Source organism: Macadamia integrifolia, unplaced genomic scaffold (genome assembly GCF_013358625.1).
Source record: "Macadamia integrifolia cultivar HAES 741 unplaced genomic scaffold, SCU_Mint_v3 scaffold671, whole genome shotgun sequence".
Lineage (NCBI taxonomy): Eukaryota > Viridiplantae > Streptophyta > Magnoliopsida > Proteales > Proteaceae > Macadamia > Macadamia integrifolia.
The window spans coordinates 87,373-111,201 of NW_024870511.1; the positions used below are offsets into that span (position 1 = coordinate 87,373).

The following is a 23,829-nucleotide window of genomic DNA, read 5'->3' on the forward strand; positions in this document are numbered from 1 at the left end:
ACCTGGCTCCACCAACCAACCTATGTTATAAAAAAAAAAAAAAAAAAAAAAAAAAAAAAAAAAGACAGGGAGAAGATGGCACACCATGCCCCAAATATGGCTTAGGTATGCGACACTGGATTCCCAATCCAATCAGCCTAATAATACCCAGGAGCACGGTTGTAGTGTAGTAACCAACCACTTGAGAACATCTACCATAATCAGAGTATGCATATAGAGTCCATAGGAAGCATAAATATGTGTGGTGACCAACTACAATGATGGTTACTGTTAATTAATGGTACAGGCCCGTAATGATTGAATCCACAGGTAACAATAGCAATAATATAAACTTTACAACCATTGTTAATATAAATTCAAGAATAAATAGTAGAGGTGTTCATCCAGCTACAAAGTGTCTTGCAAACACGGCCTCACAACCGTACTAATGTTCTGTTCATCTCAACTCCGGTTCCACCATCTAAAAACATATATCAACGAGAGGTGAGCTATACAGCCCAGTGAGGGCTGAGCATGCAAGCACACACATACTTATCATGAATGCCAACACAAGCTCTCAATATCATGAGAGTTGTCTCATATGCAAAAATCCACATGATCTATTTATTAATATAATTTTCATTCAAATTACTAATCTCAATAAGTGGGTACAAGTGTTATAAACAACGTAGGTGACATCTCCTACCCTGTACGTTGGGCCTCAGAGATATAAGCTAGTTGAAAGTAGGAGTCAGCAGCTCCAGTCAGAGCCTCGGTCCCCCAGCTAACATCTAAATAGTAACCCCTGACAAACATGATCCAGAATCCCACGCCATCATCGGTTCTCCCATGCTATTCAATAGTCATACATACAGTACGTTGTACCATACTATGCCCTCTCAGGATATAGTACATCGTATCCGAGTATAGTAATCCTCTGGGACCAACCACCGAGTGGGATTAGCGAATACCTTACCCTCTATTGGTAAAGGGTTATAGCACTGGGATGTGACCCTAACCATATGTAATCTATATGTATCCATAGTAGCCATAGCATCCACACACATATCTATGGCCATAGATGTAAGAATGACCTCTGAGCACAGTACCCAAAAGAACCTTGGCCACACCGTGCCATAGACCGTCAATATTACACTTATTTCCACATTCTATCACATTATCCATCCACAAATCTCGATCACATCCAAGTCGGTAAACACATGCATCATGTGAAATTATATAACTTTATATAAAATAAATCCATCACAGAGATCATCACATTCGACATGTGCATGCAAAAATAAAATAGTATAACAAACACTCCGTGAAATAAACCAACACTCACTCACTTGATTTCCTAATTTGGTATTCTTTCACTGAATTCCGCTCACGCGTATCCTTACCAGGTACATTTTCAGGTTCCTAAATTACCAATTCACATGTAGATAAATTTTTATTTCCATAATCATTTATAAATTTTTCCTTCCTATGTTCTAGCTGAATTCTTATACCGAAATCCACACTCATCTGATAAGGTGTGCACTAACCTCAAGTCAGTATTCCTTCTTAGATGACTAGCTAGCATTCCAGTGCAGCTTATAGGTCATTTATTCAACCAACATAGCCATTGAGCCCATTTACTGGTTTAGACCCATAGGTGCTTAACTCATAATTGCCCTACTGGATATATCTGTACTGCCCTTGGCTCATGAATGTACTTCGATAAGGTTTTCAACCACAGGTAGGGGCAATACTAACATTTCACAATCCAACATCCTTTATGGCATTTTCTTTCCTTATTTAGGTCGTCAATTATGCCCTCACATGGCTTAACCATTTATGAACAGGATGAGGCTTACAAATACAGTCTATAGGCTACCATTATTAAATTTCCTCTAATAGCCCTATTCTATCAGGACCAAACCGGCCGGTTTGCCTGGCAGAATAGGCCTTTTGCAACCTACCATCCCTGCCCTTCTTGACAGGATTTTGTCGGGAAATTTTTGATAATTGAGATGCATCCTACCCAATTCAAATAATTTTTTCCTAATTCAAATTGAGTTTCTGAGCACTAAATTAGATCCATTGGGTCTTAATTTAACCCAATTTACTCCCTGGGTATGGCCAATAAATCTTCCATGTATCCTTGGGTAAAATTGGGATCATGTGTGGGCAATTCCCATCACCAATTTCACCCAATTTCATTTAATTATGAAAAGCCCTGTGGTTTAGGGTTTCTGGGACAGTCCTATAGCCGATTGGGTTTCACTTGGGTCTAACAGTTGGGGCTTTTGCTGTGGAAGGCTATATTAGGTCCCCACAAGCAATTCCTTACCCCCAGTTTCAATTTCAGACTAACCCTACCCCTAACCAATTACTACCCTAGCTCAATTCACAAGTATGGGTTAGGGTTTTACCTTTCCAACAATTCTTGAGTATGCAGATGGGTCCACCCATAGCTGTGTAGCTCCGGATTCTATTTCCAGCCATGGCAGCATTTCCTCACCATGGGCAGCATGTAGGGGTATATGAATAGTAGCAATAGCAGCCACAGCAGTAGGAGCAGCAGTAGCAGAGAGGGCTGCTGCACTCTCTTTCTCCTTCGTTCCTTTCCTCTTCTTTCTTCCTTCCTTCTCTTCTCTTTTCTTCTCTACTTTTTTTTTTCTATTCTCAGCAGAAAAAGAAAGAAAGGAAGTGACCAACCTTCCCTCTTTATATAGAGCTAATATATAAAGAGGGAAGGTCGTTTTGGCAAAGTACTTTTATAAAATAAAAAATAAAAAAAATAAAAAAAAACCATTTTTCCTTAGTAATTAACTTAAATAACTCACTATAGAAATTAGGGTTTAACATGAAACTAATTGCATTAAGACCCTTAATCATGCCATAATCCATGGTAAGAATGGGTAAAATAACCCTGCAAAGCAGTGGGGCCCACAGAGAAAAATACAAATTTCTGAGCATTCTGCCACTGCAACCGGCTGACCGATTAATCTGAGGCTATCCCAACATTTATCTTCTATGGGATTCCCTGCTGTCCTACCTCCTACCCAAGGTAGTCCACACTATGTAGGACCCTTCTTACTCATTATCTATTCTTCTCCCTTGCCTACTTCCATATCTACACAGCTCTACATAGCTGTAAGGCTGTTTACATAGAACCTTTAATTCGAATTTCACATCTTACCCTTCTCAACTGAATTCCACTTCTGGAACTGAGGGGTTCTAAATCTAGGGTGTTACAGAAGATGCATGTGGCAGCAACATCAGCTGCTAGAAAGGGAGAACGAGGTTACAATCTCATGAAACTAACCTTTCTAGTGATATACCAAGGATACCAATTGATGATGGTTGGTAGGTTGAGAGCATCAATTGTGTATCGAGTTGTAGTAATAGGCACCACAGAATCAGTGTCTCCACTGCACAAAGAATTTAATCGTTGGGCATGATCAGCTAAGGAAGTATAAATAATCCAACATAGATTGGCTGGTGACTTGTCTTTATACATTAGAAGCAATATAACATAGTAAGCACTATCTAAACAAACTCAAAGGAGTCAGAGAGGGGAGGGGAGGAATCTGTCCCACTATAGTTTCTCTTTTGTATTCTCTCTAGTATATATAGGCAAGGTCTCATCTATGAATGAATCCTCTACAAGGAAGGGAGAGAGACATTTGGCTTTTACACCGCGCATAAGAGAGCCGTTCTGCTTTTTCCCGTTCATTTTTTTTTTTCTCAAATAGGGAGAGAGATGTTTGGGTTTTACAATGCGCACAAGAGAAACAAAGGATATGGAGAATTCAAATCTAAATAAAATGCTGAATAAATATCGAAAATAGATGTCAATCAAATTCTAATCAAATACTAAATCAATAGACCATTTAATTACACTAAATGTTGTTTGGCTTTTGTCCCTTCGTTTTTGGATTTTTTTTTCTCATGCTAAATAAATGTCGAAAATAGATGTCAATCAAATTTTAATCAAATACTGAATCAATAGACCATTTAAAATTACACTAAATGCTGCCCAAGAGAGCCGTTCAGCCTCTGTCCTTTTTTTTTTTTTTTTTTTTGTCAAAGGGTTTTTTTCTCATTTTGAATTTTTTTTTTTTTTTGGTCTTCTTAAACAAGTATACTAAAGAAGTGAAGAACGTACTTTTAATAGTAGTATGATATGATATGATATATATATATATATATATATATATTGTTAAACATAGTTAGAATTCATTCCAATTGAAGTACTTAGTTTTGCCATGTGGACTACTTATATGACTATTATGAGGATTGGATAGGTGGAAATAAATTGGGTTGGCAATGAAATATGGAAACCTTATTTGGGGATTGAAACTAATATTTTTCAACATTTCCTATGCTGCACCTATCCCTCGATAGAAAAATGATTTTAAAACATTAAAATGACAAACATGGAAACTTTATATTCGTCTGAAATTGGATTCCTGATTAAACGATGATATGAACAGCATGCCCACATCATTTCAGTCCCATCAAACATTGTTTATTGTTTTAGTTGGTTCTTCAAAAGATAAAATTTCACAAGTCCATGCCCACAAAATTTCTGCCACATTACATGCCAATTGAGAAAATCTAAACCATTGAATGATGTATTGGCTTGTGAGAAATTTAAAACCTAAATTTACAGTTACACATTTTCCTTCTATTATCAACAACCCATAACTATTCAATGGTTTTTGTTTCTGTACCATCATTTCTTAATTTTATTTTATTGATAAAATGAAAAGAAAATAAAATTACGGAAACAAAATCATATCTATATCCTTTGTGATTGTTTGACAGTGGCGCCGGTCCCCAGCCCTCCGAGCTAACCTGCTAGATACCAACATACACATTTGATATGTTTAATTATTATAACATGAGTTAGATTTTTTTTCTTTCCTATCCCACTTGTCATGCTATATGATAGATGGTTGGGTGTTAGTACAAAAGTATAGTGTGCAAACCCCATGGAGATGAACAGAAGGTTAGAATGTAACTGGTCTTGTCGAGGAGACCACAATTTAAACTTCCCCACTTCTCCACACCTCTTTTGACTATATAATAACCATATTACTTAAATAACTTATCAAAATACTCCCTCCATGTCCTTTCATACATAACTTCCCACATACGATAATAGTTCACGTCCAACAATACAACTAACATGATAATGAGGATAAATACACATGTAACGTCTCCATCCCCCTCAAGGTGAGGTCTTGTCCTCAAGACCTAAAGATGGGATTTAAACCCACATGGACTCCCAATCCTCCCACGTGGCATCAGATGGAGTCAAGCTGCTACAATGGATTAGAATCTGGACTTTTCCTCATCGCTTCCGCCGATCTAAGATAGCTTGTGGAGTAGGTAGGAGTACACTGTCATCAGCTAAAACTATAGGTGAGATTATCTTGCACTTGACGTTGATTCCCAAGAGATTTCTTAAGTAAAGAAACATAAACGTGGGATGGGACACAGGATTCTATTGGTAATGCAAGTCTATAGGCCACATTGCCAAATGCTTCTCGACTTGATAAGGACCATAAAATCGGGGAGACATTTTCTTATTCTTCTGGAGAGATAATGTAACCTAACGATAGGGCTGAAGTTTGAGATAAACTCAGTCTACTACATCAAATGTGTGCTCCTGATGTTTCTTACCATAGACCCGCTTCCGGAGAAATAATGTTGCCTGACGGTAACACGCAACTCTTTGAGCTTTTTGTCTATATCAATTAATTGGTACTCCACAACAAAAACTTTTGTCGACCGAGTGAAGTAGGAGGAGGTGGTTTAATGGCTGAATGCCAGCTGGTATTATAATAATATTCAGCCCCCGTTTCTTAGGGTGTGAACTGGTAAAACACCAAAGGTATATTTCCAAGGTCCTATTAACCACTTCACTCTACCCATCTGTTTGAGGATGATAGGCAGAAACCAGGTTGAAATCAGTCATGTTGAGATGAATTAACTCCTTCCAAAAATTACTGGTTTGGATCGCGATCACACATAATCGACTTCAGTAACCCGTGCAATTTAAAAATATTATCAAAAAATAATTGATCTACCTAGACCACCAAGTTTGGATTGGATAATGGAAGGACATCTTCATACTTAGACAGCTTGTCAACCAACCCATCCTATTGAGTCTGATCCGCCTTGTGACCTTGACAAGTGTCACTTTCTATTATTTTTTTGTAAAATACCCTTCTGCATTCCCTTCCAATAAAAAGTGGTTTTTAACTGTTGGAATGTCTTCTGAAATCCTTCGCGGGTGCTTTTGTGGAGCTGTCCAATGAGCATGGGAATTATATGAGAATCTTTACATCCTTTAGAAAAGATGATTCCTTCCCTAACTGCACATGGCACAACGACTTCCCCCTCTAATATACGTTGGACAAGTTGTTGAGTAGTATGATGGGACTCAACTTCCTTCTTAATGGCAGTGAACCAATCAACCATTGGATTAGAGGCTGCTTCCAATTGTGCTTCATCTCTTTCTCCTCCCTTCGTGATAAGACATTAACTACAAGATTTTCACGTCCCTTCTTATTATCCATAGAAAAGTCATAATGCATGAGTTTGTATGACAATTTATGTTGTGCTAGCATTGTGATCTTTTGGGCTTACAAATACTTCAGACTATCGGATCAGACCAAAATTGTCACTGATCAAATAAGAATGTCATTATTGAATGGCCATCACAAGTGCCAATATTTCTTTTTCATAGGTGGATAATGGAAGATTTTTTACATGTAATGCACCGGCTAAAGAACGCAATAGGCCATTCTTGCATCAGAACCACACCTACCCTAGTTCCAATAGCTTCACACTACAATAAATCTTTGTGAAAAATCAGGAAGGGCTAGGACTGGAGCTTGTGTCATTGCTTCCTTGAGTTTCTCAAATGGCACCTCAACCATTAGAGTCCAGTCAAAGTTGTTCTTCTTCAACATACGAGTAAGTGGACCCGTTATTTCACCATAGTTTTGGATAAACTTAGTGTAGTAGCTATTCAACCCCCTTGAATGATTTGGATTTAGGCTATATCAGCATTGCAAATATTTTCTTTGGATCCATTACTACTCCTTCATTTGAGATAACATGTCTAAGATAATGTAATATTTTTTTTATCAAATTGGAACTTATCTTTTGAGGAACAACTATTGAGCACGAAAAATGACCATCATGATTCTTATATGCTCTAGATTGTCCTCGAATGTTGCATTATAGATTCAAATGTCGTTAAAGAACACCAATATGAATTTTTGTAAATAGTATCTGAAGAGCTAGTTCAATAGAGATTAGAAAGTAGATGGAGTATTAGTAAACCTCAACGACATCACCTTGAACTTATAACGGCCATGGTGAGCATGGATTGCCAATTTGGAAGTACTTTCAGAAACCACCCAGATTTGGTGACACTCGGATCATAGATCTAATTTGGAGAAGAATTGTGCTCCATGAAGTTCATCCAACGACTCATCAATGAATGAAATTGGGAATCGATCTTTAATACTGATTTTGTTAAGAGCCTATAATCCACACGCATTCTCCATGATCTATCTTGTTTTTAACTAAAATCATGGGTGAAGAGTATGGACTATTACTAGGCCATATGATGCATGAACTTAACATATCATTCACTATTTTTCAATCTCCCTCTTTTAGATATATAGGTACTCGTATAGCTTAGCGCAAGGAGGTTAGGTGTTGTCCTTCAAAGGAATTCTATGGTCATAGTTTTCTTTAGTGGAAGCCGATGGGGTTCAGCGAAAACATCTTCATACTAGTCTAGGAGGCCATGCAGTTGGGGTGGTATAAATTCCATCTCCACATTTTGTTGATGGTGGAGATTGTGCATAACTACAAAACAAATCCTTTATTGTGGATGCTTAGCAAGGGAATTCGGATCAGCCATAACCTCATTTTCATATGTCATTATTGTTACACCCCATCTCCACTTAGGTGCCGCACATGTGACTAGGACACTTATTGCCATACATCCTACAACACTAGGATCTCTGAAGCAGTTCCTTAATCTTCATGATCCATACCAAAACCAATTATAAAATCAGAGCAATATAAATAATGAAATTAGATACCAATCTCAATTACTGGGGAGAATCTAAGGTGATAGTTGTATTACAATACCCAAGATTATCTCCATTGTAAGTATCAAAACATATAATATAAATATCCAAAAAATCATAACATCCAAAATATTGTGGCAGCAAGACCTCGATCATGGTACGCAATAAGAACAGTTTTTGCATACACAATCATTGTCATGTTCCTCGGGCTCTAGCGTCCACCATTCTTGTCGTACTCAGCTATGGATGAAGAGGTATCGCAACTCAATGGTACAACAATACCTGCATCATGATCTAAAAAGCAACATGCACGTGATGTGAGCTCCAACTAGCTCAGTAAGGGATGAGGTTCATGCAAGTAGACACATATAATCCATGATGTGAGATGTTGCAATTCATTTTATTATCAACCACCTAGCATGTAATTAAGTCAGGTTCATGCTACTACAACATATTAGGAAGTATCCTTGGTCCCATAAATCATAAATCGGTCACCTAGTGAAAAAACACTTGCGGTTAGGAGACTCCTAGTTCCAGGATGCGTCATCAGTCACACAACAAACCACTCATAACTCCATCCTGGTAGCCATGACACTGAAATTACCATCAGCCATGTCAGGCTAGTTGTGATATCTTAGTTTCTAAACCCGATCTAATTTCTCGGTTGGTTTGATTTGGTCTTGCAAGACCTGAATCCAAGTGAGTCAGGGTAAGTACCTTCTGGAACATGGTAGCAAGGGTGACTCTGAACTCAAGTTGATCAAATGAGTTAGAGTCAGTGCCTAGTGTAGTCCGTGTACCGAAGCCGTGTATTTGCATGTATCACAAGACCATGTAAGCATAATAAAGGTATGTAGCCATATTTTACGCTGAGTATGCATATAAATAGTCTACAGGGAGAAAAAAACATGTCGGGCCAAACCCCATCGAAAGCCCCAATGTTTAGGCTAAGTTCTGGTCGACTAGTGGGTGGTTATAGGTGGGTTGACTCACCTGTGTGACCTACCAATCTGGTCACTAGATATTTTTACCCCACTATAAATAGCATTTATTACCTCTCTTTCACCTCATTTATTCTTTTACACGGTAGTTGAGAAAAGTAAAGAAGAGAGAGAAAAAGAAGAAAGAGGAGAGAGGAAGGAAGAAGAAAATGGGGAAGGAGACAATCGTTGTGCATTGCTGGGGTCAGATCTCTTGAATCTGACACTGGATTTGCGATCTTCATCTCGAGATCTACGATTTGAGGTGAGTAAGGTCCATATTCCTTAAGCCTTTATGAAACCTAAAGTGAAACCCTTTGATTTGGGTAGAAATCCTTTGGATCTTGCTACTATTTTTTGAGAATATGAATCTAAGGTTTAATAGAGGTTCTATATATTGTTTATGAAGGATTTAGAGGAAGAGATACAAGATTTGTGAAGCTTTTATTGGTCTCTTGAGCTAAAGAGAAGGATTTGAGGGTTTGAGGTGTTCTTAAGCAAAGAGGTAAGATCCACACTTAAGACCTTGGATCGACCTTAGATCTAGGTTGGAATCATGATTTGGAGCCTTAGATTTGTGGAAAATGAGGTCGAATAGAACCTTGATGGTTTTCCTAAGGTGGGATGAAGAATGGGAGAGAGCAGCAAAATCTCGATTATGAGTGAGGGGTGCCTAGAAATGGACGGGACCCGCCAATCCAGCACCCGTCGCTCTTGGCCCACTGATCCGACCAGTATTCCTGGATCGATAGGCGAGCAAGGCCTGGTGGGTGCCCTGCCCACCGGTCGACCTACCAATCTGACTTCTCGGATTTCGATTGGACCCAAATTTGTCGGGTAACCTACTCTTGTGATTGTAAACACATGGGAATCATCAAACCTCTCTGGTTACAATCTTAAAGTGGAGTTATACTAAACCTAACTCTTTTATGATAGGTTGTACTAGAACTCGCATCATTGCACGCCAGATCTATCAAGTACCAAAAGTGATCATCGTACACAAATAAGCAAGTGAGAAGAGGATATTACATCATGTCATTCTAGTTGTAGACTAGCCATGTCATCATTTATTATTGTGTAGACTAGTCATCTATGAATACATTGCATGCATTGATGTGTGCATTATGAAATTCAATTATGATTTAACATGTTGATATCTTTAATTGTTAAATGCTTATTCTTGTTTCATGATATGAGATGGGTGATTTTAACTATTGATTATAATGCTTGTTAGACTAGATGTCGTAGCTGGCTTGGACACGAATGCATTGGTGGCCCGTGGTATAGGACGTGGTGGTACTATACAGTCGTATTATCTCACATAGGAACATGCAGTTAGGATTGACATATTCCTGTGCTACGACGCTTCCCAGCGGGGGTTTAGATATTGGGTATATCCTGTCGGCAACTTCAATGATATAATAGAGGGCCAATCGTACTACTTTTAAATTTAATGTCACTCTGGGTGAGCATTTTACTTTAATGTCGCTCTGGGTGAGCATTTTACTTTAATGTTGCTCTGGGTGAGCAATTTTCTTTAATGTCGCTCTGCATGAGCATTTTAACTTTTGATACCAACGGCTGGCCTTCTCCAGTAATCCTATGGCCATATCGCGGGATGGGGCTCGCAACTCGGACCTCGGACATACGCGCACTGTGGTTGTGAGTAGCACATAATCTATGACTTAGAATTGTTATCTAGGTGGACTAAGATAATAATATGAACTACACACATAAAGGTTCATTTGTATTGTGCATACTTGTGTGGTCTTTCTTTTCACTTACTGGGCTAGTGAGCTCATCCCACGTGCACACCATTTTTAGCTGATCTTACAGGTTATCTGGCCAAAGAGCTAGAGTCAGGACCGACCGTGAAATTTTCAATCAAGGACTGGTGGGTCCCTGAAGATCTTACAGGTTATCTGGCCCCGTGCGATTATTGTGTTGTAAGTCAGCAACACTGATACCATACAGAGATTCTTTTTTATTATTTTGGGTGTTACCCCTTTTGTGCTCTGGATGTTTAAATTGTATTTCTTGTATATATATCATGCCTACGGGCCCACATGTAATTATGTTATACAATACAATTTGGGAATCAAGAGTACTGGGGTATTTACAGATATGTACAGGTAAGACTTTCGCTGAAATATAAATTTTATTTAACTTACTGTGTGTATGTTGTGCTATTGTTACTGTGTCATGTGATCCTGGCAGGTTTTGGGTTAACAGGGGTTAACTCGGTCACTGGTTCGGTTCTGTGTGGAACAGGGTGTGACAATGGTGGTATCAGAGCATGATGCTCTACCCACACACAACATGTAAGTCAGGTCCCATATAGTCATATAATAGGACCCCGGGGTTGGGTAAACTAAAAGCTATAATAAGATTAAAAGTTTAGATACTTGCATTTTATCTCATGTGCTGCCAAAATTTTTAATAAATTTAAATCAGAGGGTTGATTCCATAAACCAACAGAATTTATAAAGTAATAAAAATTTTGACAGCATAACGGCGCTATATTGAATTTCCAAAAAATTTACAAGGTCACATGATAATCACATATATAAACATAATCACAAAATAGGGTGACACACATGGTCACCACCAAACCACATCAAATAAGTCAAATTAAGTAAAACTGTTTCAGAAGTAACAATATTCACAAAATACCTTCAATTTTCCAACCATAAAAATATAACCAGCATATACAAGTATCAAAGACCATTAGAACTTTCTCTTTTCAATACACAAAGTTACTTATCAAAAAAAAAAAAAAAGACCATTAGAACTACCATCATGAGTTAGAAAGAGAAGAATGAAAGATAAGATAGGAAAGGAAAGAAGTAGAGAAAGAAGCCGCCACTCTGTCAATTGTCGTCATCGTCTACGATGATGGTCTCCCCACCTATAGGCCAGGAGGTGCGCTTGAAGTGATGATCATAAACATCAAACCTGTCATTCATTAAGGAGACTTCTTTCGTCACACGGAGGAAGTCGGTCGCAGCTCCGTTAGAAACCCTATCCAAGTCTTCGGTAAAGTACTTGAAACTGAACTCTAATCTCCCCAATTGATGTAGTACCATTAGACCTTGGGCGACCCTCTCCTTTGTGCGCTTAGACATCCTATCTTGCCCCTTCTTCAGGGCATCAATTTTGTCCATCAGCTTTTGAAAATCAAAAGCCCCACCTGAAGGTGGTGGAGCTGTGACATGTGGATCAGCAGCCCTAGTCTCTAGAGGCTCCTCCTCTAGAATATCCTCCTCATCAATCTCTTCCTCATCAGGATGAGGGAAATAATCCTCATCCTCTTCACATACGTACTTAGCCTCCATGTCTTCTAGCCCTTGGTCTTTTGTCTCCTGTGGTGCCTACGCTGGCATTGGCAATCCCATCCTCTTCAGATTTTCTTTGGTAAATCTATCCTCTGGGTACTTTCCTTCCTCACCTATCAAATCCGTTTGGAAGTGCTCAAAAACTTTGGTGAGTGACCTCCCATAAGAAAAACTGGAGTCATTAAGATGAGCAGTGTGATACTCCATGGTCTTCATCATGACATATGGGAGGCAAAGGTGGGAAGCACTCCCTTCTAGGGCTATAAAGATGCAATATGCAAGGTAAGTTGTCATGAAGCTTACCTGGTTCCTGTGACTTGCCCTGGGAAGCAGGTTGAACTGAGCCAGTCATGCGAAAAATCGGGCGGTTGCATTATAGGCAGTCTCAGACAATGGGCGCCCCTTCTGCCCATATATGGTCTCAAAGATGGTCTTCTACAGCCTTATGCTCAAATCTAGACCCACGGCCTTAATCCTTGGAAGGTTGTAAAAATGAGCACCCTCGGCTGAGACACCCAAAATGCCCACCAGCAAATCCACAGTTAGAACAATATCTACTCCCTTCACTAGACTGATAAGGGAGTACTGCCCATCCTTATAGGAAGCCTCCAGGTTGCAGTAGAAATACCGGACAGGGTCCTCGTAGCATGGACTATCAAGGTAGAGCATGGGCTCCCAACCCAAGGCCGTGAAGCTCTCCAACATTTGATAATCCATAAACTCTGCGGTCACCACTATCTTTTCCACCATGACCGGCCGCTCAGAAAATATGGAGCAGGCAACAGCTACCTCTATACTATGAAATAAGCTTTCATCGTAGTTTGTAAGATCAAAATAGGGGTTACGTATGGGCCGGGCCCGTGATGAAGAAGAGCCAAGAGTAGCATTCCTCCCCCTGGAGGTAGTAGTCTTCCTCCTTTTGGAGGAGGAGGCAGTCTCTTTGCCTTTTCTGAAAGACATCCTGAAAATACAAAGTAGATGGGTAAGTGAAATGGACAGGGAATATAAAATGAATGTGACAAGTAGTATTTTAAAAGGGGGATAAGATGAACCCTATGAATAATGACATGGATAATAAAAACAAAAGAACCCAAAATGCAATGAGCAATGTAAAATGCAATGATGCTAAGTGATGAAATTGAGAGGAGTAAAGAAATGTAGGCAAGGATAAGTGAGTCTAGGGTGTCCATTGAAAACATAGAAATGAAGCATATGGATGCAAGAACCTACTTATTACCCAAATGCAATCAAAGGGGGAGTGATAAATAAAATGATGGAAATGGTTACAGTTAAATCAAGGAAAGAGATGGAAATCCCTAAACCTTTGATTGGAGACAATGGAGTTGTGCATGAGTAAAAGTGAGATAATCATGAAGGGAAATTACTATCCCTCAAATAAAATTATTCAAACTACTTTTGCGAGTCATGATAGAGGATGGACATAGTGATAATTTCTATTCATAAACGAAAAAGAAAGAAAATGGAGAAAAACCCCCAAATTTCCAAAGGATTATAACCATAAAGGGGGGTGATTATATATCAACAGGCGGAAACATAGACACACACAAATGGAAATGACTACTATACTATTGTGTGTGTGCATTGAGAGTGGAAAATAGCATTTGAACCATCAATTTGATGTAGAGAAGGAAAAATGAGGATAAAACCCTAAAACAGAGAATTTAGGGCAAAAAATGGAGATTTTCTCTATATAATCTGTCAATCAAGACCAACAAACCATGGAAAGTGTAAATGGATCATTACATTGCCAAGAAAACAAATATTCCATGGAAGAAATGGAGTATAGGATGAAATATTGAGATCTATAACAAAGAATACCGAAAAGCAATCATTATCAAAGGGAAAAGGGAGAAGGAGAACTTACTTGTGGAGTTGAGAAGATGAATCGGAGTTGGAATGCCAATTTGTGAGTGAAATCGTGAGTTGAAGTGGGGGATGAGACCCTCAAATTGCCTTAGTTGAAATAGGAAAGAAGAAGAAGAAGAAGAAGTGGGGAAAAGGGTTTTAAAAATTCCCTTTTAAGGTGGTCTCGAACGAGACGGGTAGGCCATCGATCGATGGGCCCTCACCGGTCTGAGTGTTAAGGCCTCAATTGGACTATGTTGATGATTCTTAGTGTTCTGCGCCTTCTAGGCCCCAATTAGATGCCAATAGGGGTGTTTCGCGCATAGTTAATCATCATTGTGAGACCAAACTATGCATTAATAATTAGTGGGGTATGTGGTACGGTGTATCAGTGTGGCCTGTGAAATGAAATGCATTGATTATGAGTATACATATGCAAATGTTGTGCACTCAATCAATGCTTACATTTTGGAATAATCCACGTACAGAACACCATGGTATGCACTAGATCTGGTGGTCGTGCCTGTGGTGCCTCTCTTGGTCGACCACCCATCCCTCATGGACCTCGACCCATGGGCGAACCCTCACATCCACCACCACAAGTGGATCATGATCCGGAATATGTTCTGGGTGACCCACCCATGGACAAAATTTTGGGTCACCCACATGTCTTCACTCTTGGTGATGTGGCGGCCCTTATACAATAGTCGCAAGGGGCTTTCTAGCAGTAGTTGCTTCAGCAGCAACAAACATTCATGGCTGCTATGCAGCACTATTTGAACCCTGCTCTACAGGGTCAACCTCCTATAGGAATTACTCCTCAGGACCCTCCAGTGGGGTCAGGAGTTGGAGTACAACTGAAAGGAACACCGCCTAGGGTTGTACTTTAAGATCAACTGGGAGGTACGCCTCCGGTTCCACTATATGGCACTCCGCCATTTATGATGCTTTCACCCTATCTATACTATCCACCTTATTATCCACCAGCCACTACTACAACAAAGGTGGTGGAATCATTTAAGAAGTAGATGCCACCCATCTTCACTAAGGTGGGTAATGACCCATTGGAGCCGGATCGGTGGATCCAAGAGTTAGAGAAAGTATTTGACATAGTAGAGTGCATAAAGGCACAGAAGCTTATATGTGCTGGGTTGTAACTTAGAAATGAAGCGGATTCTTGGTGGAAAGCTTTCAAGCCTATACTGATAGCAACTCACCCAGAGCCTATTTTGGACCAATTTAAGGAATTGTTCTTGTCGAATTATTATCCAAAGAGCTTTAGAGACCACAAAGAGGCGGATCTTATGGCATTGACTCAGGGGTGCAAAAATTTTCTGGAGTATCAGCAATAGTTTGAAAGCCTGTTCTATTTTTCTCCTCGCCATATGAGGATGGTTGAGGAAAAAGCCTAGAAATTTTTGAAGGGGCTAAAGACATCCATCGGTATGGTACTAGAGGTGCTGGACTTAACTGAATATACACAGATTGTGTAAATGGCTAAGACAATGGAAGATAGGCAGAAAGGAGAGCCATCCCTTGCACCGGGGTTTGTGGAAGAGGGCGAACCCATATGCTGATTCAGGTGGCCCGAGTAAGAGTTTTCGTGGGTCATACTCCTATGGTCCCACCTATAGACAACCCTATAGGCCTTCGGGTTATCCCTCACGACCAGCTAGTGGGCCGGGGCACTACATCTTTCGTCCGAACACTAGTGTGGTGCCTACGGCTCCGAGACCCCCTCATCCATTAATTGCACCAGGAACAATATAGAGAGCTCCTGCCCTGGTTCAGCCATTGCTAAATCAATGTTTTAATTATCATTCGTACGGGCACTTTGCTAAGGATTGTCAATACCGAGCAGCGGCCTCATATAATCAAACCCCTGTTCATAGACTTGCATTGACTTAGGGAAACCAGCCTTAGGGTAAGATGTATGCCCTAACAGCTGAAGAGGCTGAAGCCAGTATAGAAGTAGTTGTAGGTACACTTAAATTAACAGACTTGTGGTTAAAAATTTGAGTCACCTGTTATACTCATATGCAATGCAATGCTAGGTGTCTTATCTGTATCAGGTACACCTGCATGTGTCTTATTCAATTCTGGAGTTTCACATTCATTTGTGTCTAAACAATTTGCTAAAAAGCTTGATATGCCATCTAGGACCTTAGAATGCAAGTTAGTGGTTAGCACACCTACAGGCACAGTGGAACAGTTGAAAGAGGTCTATAGGCCGTGTTCAGTTGAGATTAATGGGAAGAAAGTGGATGCCCAGCTTATCAAATTCAACATATAGAATTTTGATGTCATTCTAGGCATGGATTGGTTGTCAGCTTATCGAGCAAATGTGATGTCTGCTGAGAAACAAGTTAAGGTGAAGGATGATAAAGGAGAAGAGCTTGTATATCAAGCTGAAAGGTCAAAGTGACCTAAAAATACTATCATCTCTGCATTGTAGGCGGTGAAATTTCTAGAAGATGGATGTTAGGGCTACCTTGCATCAATACTTGATGTGGATGCAAAGGTTGCGCCACTGAAGGAATTAAAGGTAGCCAAAGAATTCTCTGATGTTTTTTTAGATGATCTAACTCAACTTCTACCTAATAGAGAGCTGGAGTTTGTCATTTACCTAATTCCTGGAGCTGCCCCAGTGTCTAAAGCTTTGCATAGAATGGCACCAGCTAAATTAAAAGAGCTACAGACACAATTGCAAGATTTGTTGAAAAAGGGGTTTATACGCCCAAGTGTCTCACCTTGGGGTGCACCAGTCTTATTTGTCAAGAAGGAGGGTGGTAGTCTGCGTATGTGCATTGATTATCAGGAACTGAACAAGTTAACCATTAAGAACTGGTATCCATTGCCGTGCATTGATGATCTCTTCGATCGACTGCAAGGTGCTAGGGTGTTTTCAAAGATTGATCTTAGATTGGGTTATTACCAGCTCAAGATAAAGGGCAGTGATATACCAAAGACAGCCTTTAGAACACGATATGGTCATTATGAATTCTTAATGCTATCATTTGGGCTAACCAATGCACCGGCTGCTTTTATGGATTTAATGAATAAGGTATTTCACAATGTCCTAGATAAGTGGATTATCATTTTCATTGACGACATCTTGATTTACTCGAAGTCAGAAGAAGAACATTCAAAACATCTGAGAATGGTGTTACAGAGATTAAAGGAATAGTAGTTGTATGCCAAATTCAGTAAGTGCAAATTTTGGCTCACGCAAGTTGGATTCCTAGGACATGTGGTGTCTGAGAATGGGATCGAAGTGGACCCAGACAAAGTAAAAGCTATAGTAGAGTGGGAAGCACCCAAGAATGTAACAAAGATCAGAAGCTTCTTGGGCTTGATAGGCTACTACAGGCGCTTTATTGAAAACTTTTCTCGAATTTTGACGCCAATAACCAATTTGATCAGGAAAGGTATAAAATTTGAATGGTCAAAAGAGTGTGAAAACAACTTTCAAGAGTTGAAAAAAAGGTTAGTGTCAGCCCCTGTTGACGATTCTAAATGGTACAAGTGAGATGACAGTCTATATTGATGTATCCAAGATAGGGGTTGGGTTGTGTTCTCATGCAAGACGGCAAGGTGGTTGCACATGCATCTAGGAAACTCAAGGAATATGAGAAGAACTACCCTACTCATGATTTAGAACTAGCAGCAGTCATCTTTGCCTTGAAGATCTGGTGTCATTACTTGTATGGGAAGAAGTGTGAGATCTATTGTGATCACAAAAGCCTTAAATACTTCTTCACCCAGCTAGATTTAAATATGAGGTAGAGAAGATGGCTTGAGCTTATGAAGGACTATAATTGTGATATTCAGTATCACCCGGGTAAGGCTAATGTGGTGGCTGATGCTCTAAGTCAGAAGTCCCAGACAGTTTCACTTTCGTACTTGGCTGTCAGTCCACAGCTTATACAAGAGGCAATGCTAATGGATGAAATTCTCTTATATAAGGAAGCAACATTGGATCTTGAGCATTAACCAAGTGATATTAAGCAGTTGACTATATCCTTGTTAGCTTTACAGGTACGTCCATCCATCAGACAAGAGATGATAGCAAGACAATCATTGGATCCTGAACTACAAAGGATCATTCTGCAAATTCAAGAGCAAGCCATGAATGACACTGACTTCACAATAGACAATGACGGGGCATTAGTATTTCGGGATAGGCTATGTGTGCCTGATGACATGGAGATACAAGATAAGATTGTGAAGGAAGCACACAGTTCCAAATACTCACTTCATCCTGGAAATACAAAGATGTACAAGGACCTTAAGGAAAATTATTGGTGGCCAGCAATGAAAATCACTATTGCCTTGTATGTAGAAAAATGACTCGTGTGTCAGAAGGTCAAGGCGAAAAGGCATCGACCATATGGCACTCTTCAGCCACTCCCCGTACCAGAGTGGAAGTGGGATAGGATCACCATGGATTTTGTCATAGGACTACCTCGTACACCCAAGGGAATGGATGCAATTTGGGCGGTAATTGACAGGCTTACCAAGACTACCCATTTTGTTCTGATCAAGACCAATTACTCCATGGACAAGTTAGCCCAAATGGATAACATAGTCCGTTTACATGGAGTATCGGTAAGCATTGTGTCAGATAGAGACCCAAGATTCACATCTAGATTCTGGAAGAGTCTCCAACAAACTCTGGGGACACAGGTACTTTTCATCCATAGATTGATGGGCACTCAGAGCGAACTATACAAATACTAGAAGATGTGCTCAGGGCCTGTGTAATGGAGATGTGTGGCAGTTGGAAAGAATACATACCTCTTATGGAGTTTTCTTATAATAAAAACTATCAAACTACCATTGGGATGGCTCCGTATGAGGTATTATATGGCAGAAAGTGCAGAACGCCCCTATATTTGGATGAAGTAGGTGAGCGACAGATGCTTGGACCAAAAATGATATAACTGACATGTGACAAGGTCGACGTCATTCGGGGAAGAATTAAAGTAGCCCAATCACTCCAAAAGAGCTATGCAGATAGCCGTAGGAAGGACATTAAATTTTAAGAAGGAGAGAAGGTATTCCTCAAATTTTCTCCTACCAAAGGGTTGCATAGATTCAGCAGGAAGGGTAAGCTAAGTCTGAGGTATATTGGCCCATTTGAAATCTTGGCTCGAGTTTGCTTCGTAGCTTATATGTTGGCTCTTCCGCCTTCTCTCAGCAATGTTCACAATTGTTCCATATGTCTATGCTGAAGTGGTACATCCATGATCCATCATATGTGCTGCCCGTGGAACCTGAATATTTAGAAGCTAATATGACCTATGAAGAGCAGCCCGCTGAAATTCTAGATCGTAAGATAAAGACTATTCGTAATCGCTCCATCGCCTTTGTGAAAGTCCGATGGGCCAATTATTCGCTTAAAGAAGCATCTTGGGAGAAAGAGGATGACATTTAAGCCAAGTGTTCTCATCTTTTTGGACAAGGTACCCCAATTTCGAGGATGAAATTTTCAAAAAGGAGGGGTAAATGTGATACCCTACTTTCTAAACCCAATCTAATTTCTCGGTTGGTTCAATTTGGTCTTACAGAACCTGAACCTGAGCGAGTCGGGGCAAGTACCTTATAGAACATGATGGCAAGGGTGACTCAGGTTGGCCAAATGAGCTGGAGTCAGTGCCTAGTGTAGTCCATGTACCGAAGCCGTGCACTTACATGTATCACAAGGCCATGTACACGTAATAAAGGTACTTAGCCATATTTTATGTTGAGTATGCATATAAATAGTCTACAGGGAGCAAAATATGTGTCGGGGCCAAGCCCCATCAAAAACCCCAATGTTTAGGCTAAGTTTTGACTGATTGGTGGGTGGTCATAGGCGGATCAACCAACCAGTTTGACCTACCAATTTGATCCCTAGTTATTTTTACCCCACTATAAATAGCATTTATTACCTCTCTTTCACCTTATTTATTGTTTTACATGGTAGTTGAGAAAAGTAAAGAAGAGAGAGAAAAAGAAGAAAGAGGAGAGAGGGAGGAAGAAGAAAATGGGGAAGAAGACGATCGTTGTGCATTACTAGGGTCAGATCTCTTGAATCTGACATCGAATTTGCGATTCTCATCTCGAGATCTACGATTTGAGGTGAGTAAGGTCCATATTCCTTAAGCCTTTATGAAACCCAAAGTGAAACCCTTCGATTTGGGTAGAAATCCTTTGGATCTTGCTATTATCTTTTGAGAATATGAATCTAAGGTTTAATAGAGGTTCTATATGTTGTTTATGAAGGATTTAGAGGAAGACTTACAAGATTTGTGAAGCTTTTTTTGGTCTCTTGAGCTAAAGAGAAGGATTTGAGGGTTTGAGGTGTTCTTGAGCAAAGACGTAAGATCCATGCTTAAGCCCTTAGATTGACCTTAGATCTAAGTTGGAATCATGATTTGGAGCCTTAGATTTGTGGAAAATATTATCGAATCGATCCTTGATGGTTTCCCCAAGGTGGGATAAAGAATGGGAGAGAGCAACAAAACCTCAGTCACAAGTGGTGGGTGCTTGGAAATGGACAGGACCCACCAATCCAGCGCCTGCATATCCTAGGTGGGTTGCTGGCTTGATCGGAAAGCAAGAACTGGTGGGTGCCTTACCCATCACTCTTGGCCCGCAGGTCCAGGCAGTATTCCTTGATTGACAGGCGAGCAAGGACTGGTGGGTGCCCTACCCACCAGTTGACCTACCAATCCAACTTCTCCGATTTTGATTGGGCCCAAATTTATTGGGTAACTTACTTTTGTGATTTTAAACACATGGGAATCATCAAACCTCACTGGTTTCGACTTTAAAGTGGAGGTATACTAAACCTAACTCTTTTATGATAGATTGTACTAGAACTTGTGTCATCGCACACTGGATCTACCTCGTACCAAGGGTGATTATCTTACACAAATAAGTAAGTGGGAAGAGGACATTGCATCATGTCATTCTGGTTATAGACTAGCCATGTCATCATTTATTATTGTGTAGACTAGTCATCGATTAATGTTATTGTATGCATTGATGTGTGCATTATGAAATTTAATTATGATTTAACATGTTGATATCTTTAATTGTTGAATGCCTGTTCTTGTTTCGTGATGTGAGAAGGGTGATTTTAATTATTGATTATGATGCTTTTTAGACTAGATGTCGTAGCTGGCTTGGACAGGAATGCATTGGTGGCTCGTGGTATGGGATGCGCTGGTACTATACAGTTGTACTATCTTATATAGGAGCATGCAGTTAGGATTGACATATCCCTATGCTACGACCCTTCCCAGCAAGGGTTTAGGTCTTGGGTATATCCATTCGACAACTTCAGTGATATAATAGAGGGCCAATCGTATTGCTTTTAAGCATAATGTCGCTCTAGGTGAGAATTTTACTTTCCGTTAATAACGGTTGGCCTTCTCCGGCAACCCTATGGGTGTATCATGGGATGAGGCTCGGGACTCAGACCCAGTGCATATGTGCACTGTGATTGTGAGTAGCACATAACTTATAACTTAGAATTGTTGTTTTGGTAGACTAAGATAATAAAATGAACTGCACGCATAAAGGTTCATTATATTGCGCATACTTGTGTGGTCTTCCTTTTCACTTACTGAGCTAGTAAACTCATCCCACGTGCACACCATTTTTAGTTGATCTTGCAAGTTATCCAGCCGGAGAGCTAGAGACGAGACCCACTGTGGAATTTTTATTTGAGGACTAATGAGTCCTTGAAGATCTTGGGCACGGGTCCAAGTGCCCGTGCGATTGTTGTGTTGCGAGTCAGCAATATTGATACCATACAAGGATTCTTTTTTATTATTCTAAGAATATTACCCTTTTTGTGTTCTGGATGTTTAAATTGTATTTTTTATGTATATATCACGCCTACGGTCCCACATATAATTATGTTATGCAATATAATTTGGGTATCAAGAGTATTGGGGTATTTACAGATATGTATAGGTAAGACTTCCGTTGAAATACAAATTTTATTTGACTTAGTATGTGTATGTTGTGCTGTGGTTACAATGTCATATGACCTGGTAGGTTTTGGGTTAATAGGGGTTAACTCAGTCACCGGTCTGGTTCTGTGTGGAACGGGGTGTGACACTAGTTTTCACCTCCGGCAACAATCACATCATACTGTTGAAGTGCCATCCTAAAAAATCTCATCGAATCTACTATAATGGATTATCCAATAGCTCATCCCTTGTTGGCAAGGGCTCGTAGTATAGGGTAGTTACTCTTAACCAACATAGTATGCATTCCTTTCATAATGATACAATTAGTATGGAAATGCATTACTAGAATCACCATCGGCCATATTGCATTCCATGCCCAAGCCAAGCTGTAGCATATATATATATATATATATAATATCAATAACTGAGTTATTCTATTACAATCATCCATGACTTATAAATAATAAGTTCAAAAAGTGTACCATCTACAAACTCGTATCAAATAACAAAAATAAGCCGAACACCTAATGGCGCCGTGTATGCATAAAAATCACAAGCACAGTCTTGGCCATGCTCCTCCGCTTCCGACATCCACCAGTCACTCACTCCATACTCGAGTCCGGAGGAAATAGAGTCACTAGCCATAGGCACGACCATACCTACTTCATCATCTAAAAAAGGGTGTATACGTGGGGTGAGATTTCCAACTCACACAGTGAGGGGTGGGGTTCATACACAACCAAGTATAGCATTCGCATAAGTAAATATGATGCATGATTATAGAAATTAAACACATAGTCCATGCTGCTCATGATGCAATTCATTTATTTTATTATCCATCTATCAATACAACTAAGTTTGGTAAATGCTACTACGGCACATTAGGCTGTATCCTTCGTCTTAGAACCACCATCGATTATGCAGGGATACAAACCCTAGCCGTGAATAGAAGCCTGTTGGTCCCCGTATGTGTCCATGGGTCACCCAGCAAACCCTTGATAACCCCCTCCTGGCTATCACGGCATTGGTATTGTACCAATCATCCTCCATGCCTGACAAGTTCCCACCTCCAACAATAATCACATCGTACTATGAGTGTGGCATTCTGGAAAGGCACATCAAACATACCACAATAGGTTATCCAATACCTTAACCCCTGTTGGCAAGGGTTCGTAGCATAGGGAGTGATACCTAACCACAATTATTCTACATGCCATCATAGTGATACAATTAGTATGAATTATATGATATCAGTAACACATCGGCCACAAAGTGTAATCCATCTCCAAGTACAGTCCTGGGTATACGATACCGATAACACCTCGGCTACAAAGTGTAACCCGTGACAATTTACCTAATATAACATGCATATATCAGTTGCGTATGGACTACGCAACACCGGTACTAATCATCGGCCACGAAGCGTATCCATTTTTAAATATAGTCCCGAAGTACACGATACCGCTAACACATTGACCACAAAGTGTAATCCACGACTACAACTAACTCTAATGCACATAATCAATGCATGAATGCAACAGACTTACAAAAATCATGGTACCGGCACCACCTCGGCCACACTGGATTCTGT

At 40.0% G+C, this 23,829-nt stretch overlaps 1 long non-coding RNA gene across 1 annotated transcript; it reads right to left on the reverse strand.

Moving 5' to 3' along the window:
- Positions 1-238: 238 nt before the first annotated feature.
- On the reverse strand, positions 239-2,625 carry LOC122069637. The gene is made up of 2 exons (XR_006137504.1): positions 2,397-2,625; positions 239-460 (listed from the first exon to the last, which is right to left on the reverse strand). It is a non-coding gene; the product is annotated as an uncharacterized LOC122069637 (long non-coding RNA).
- Positions 2,626-23,829: the final 21,204 nt, after the last annotated feature.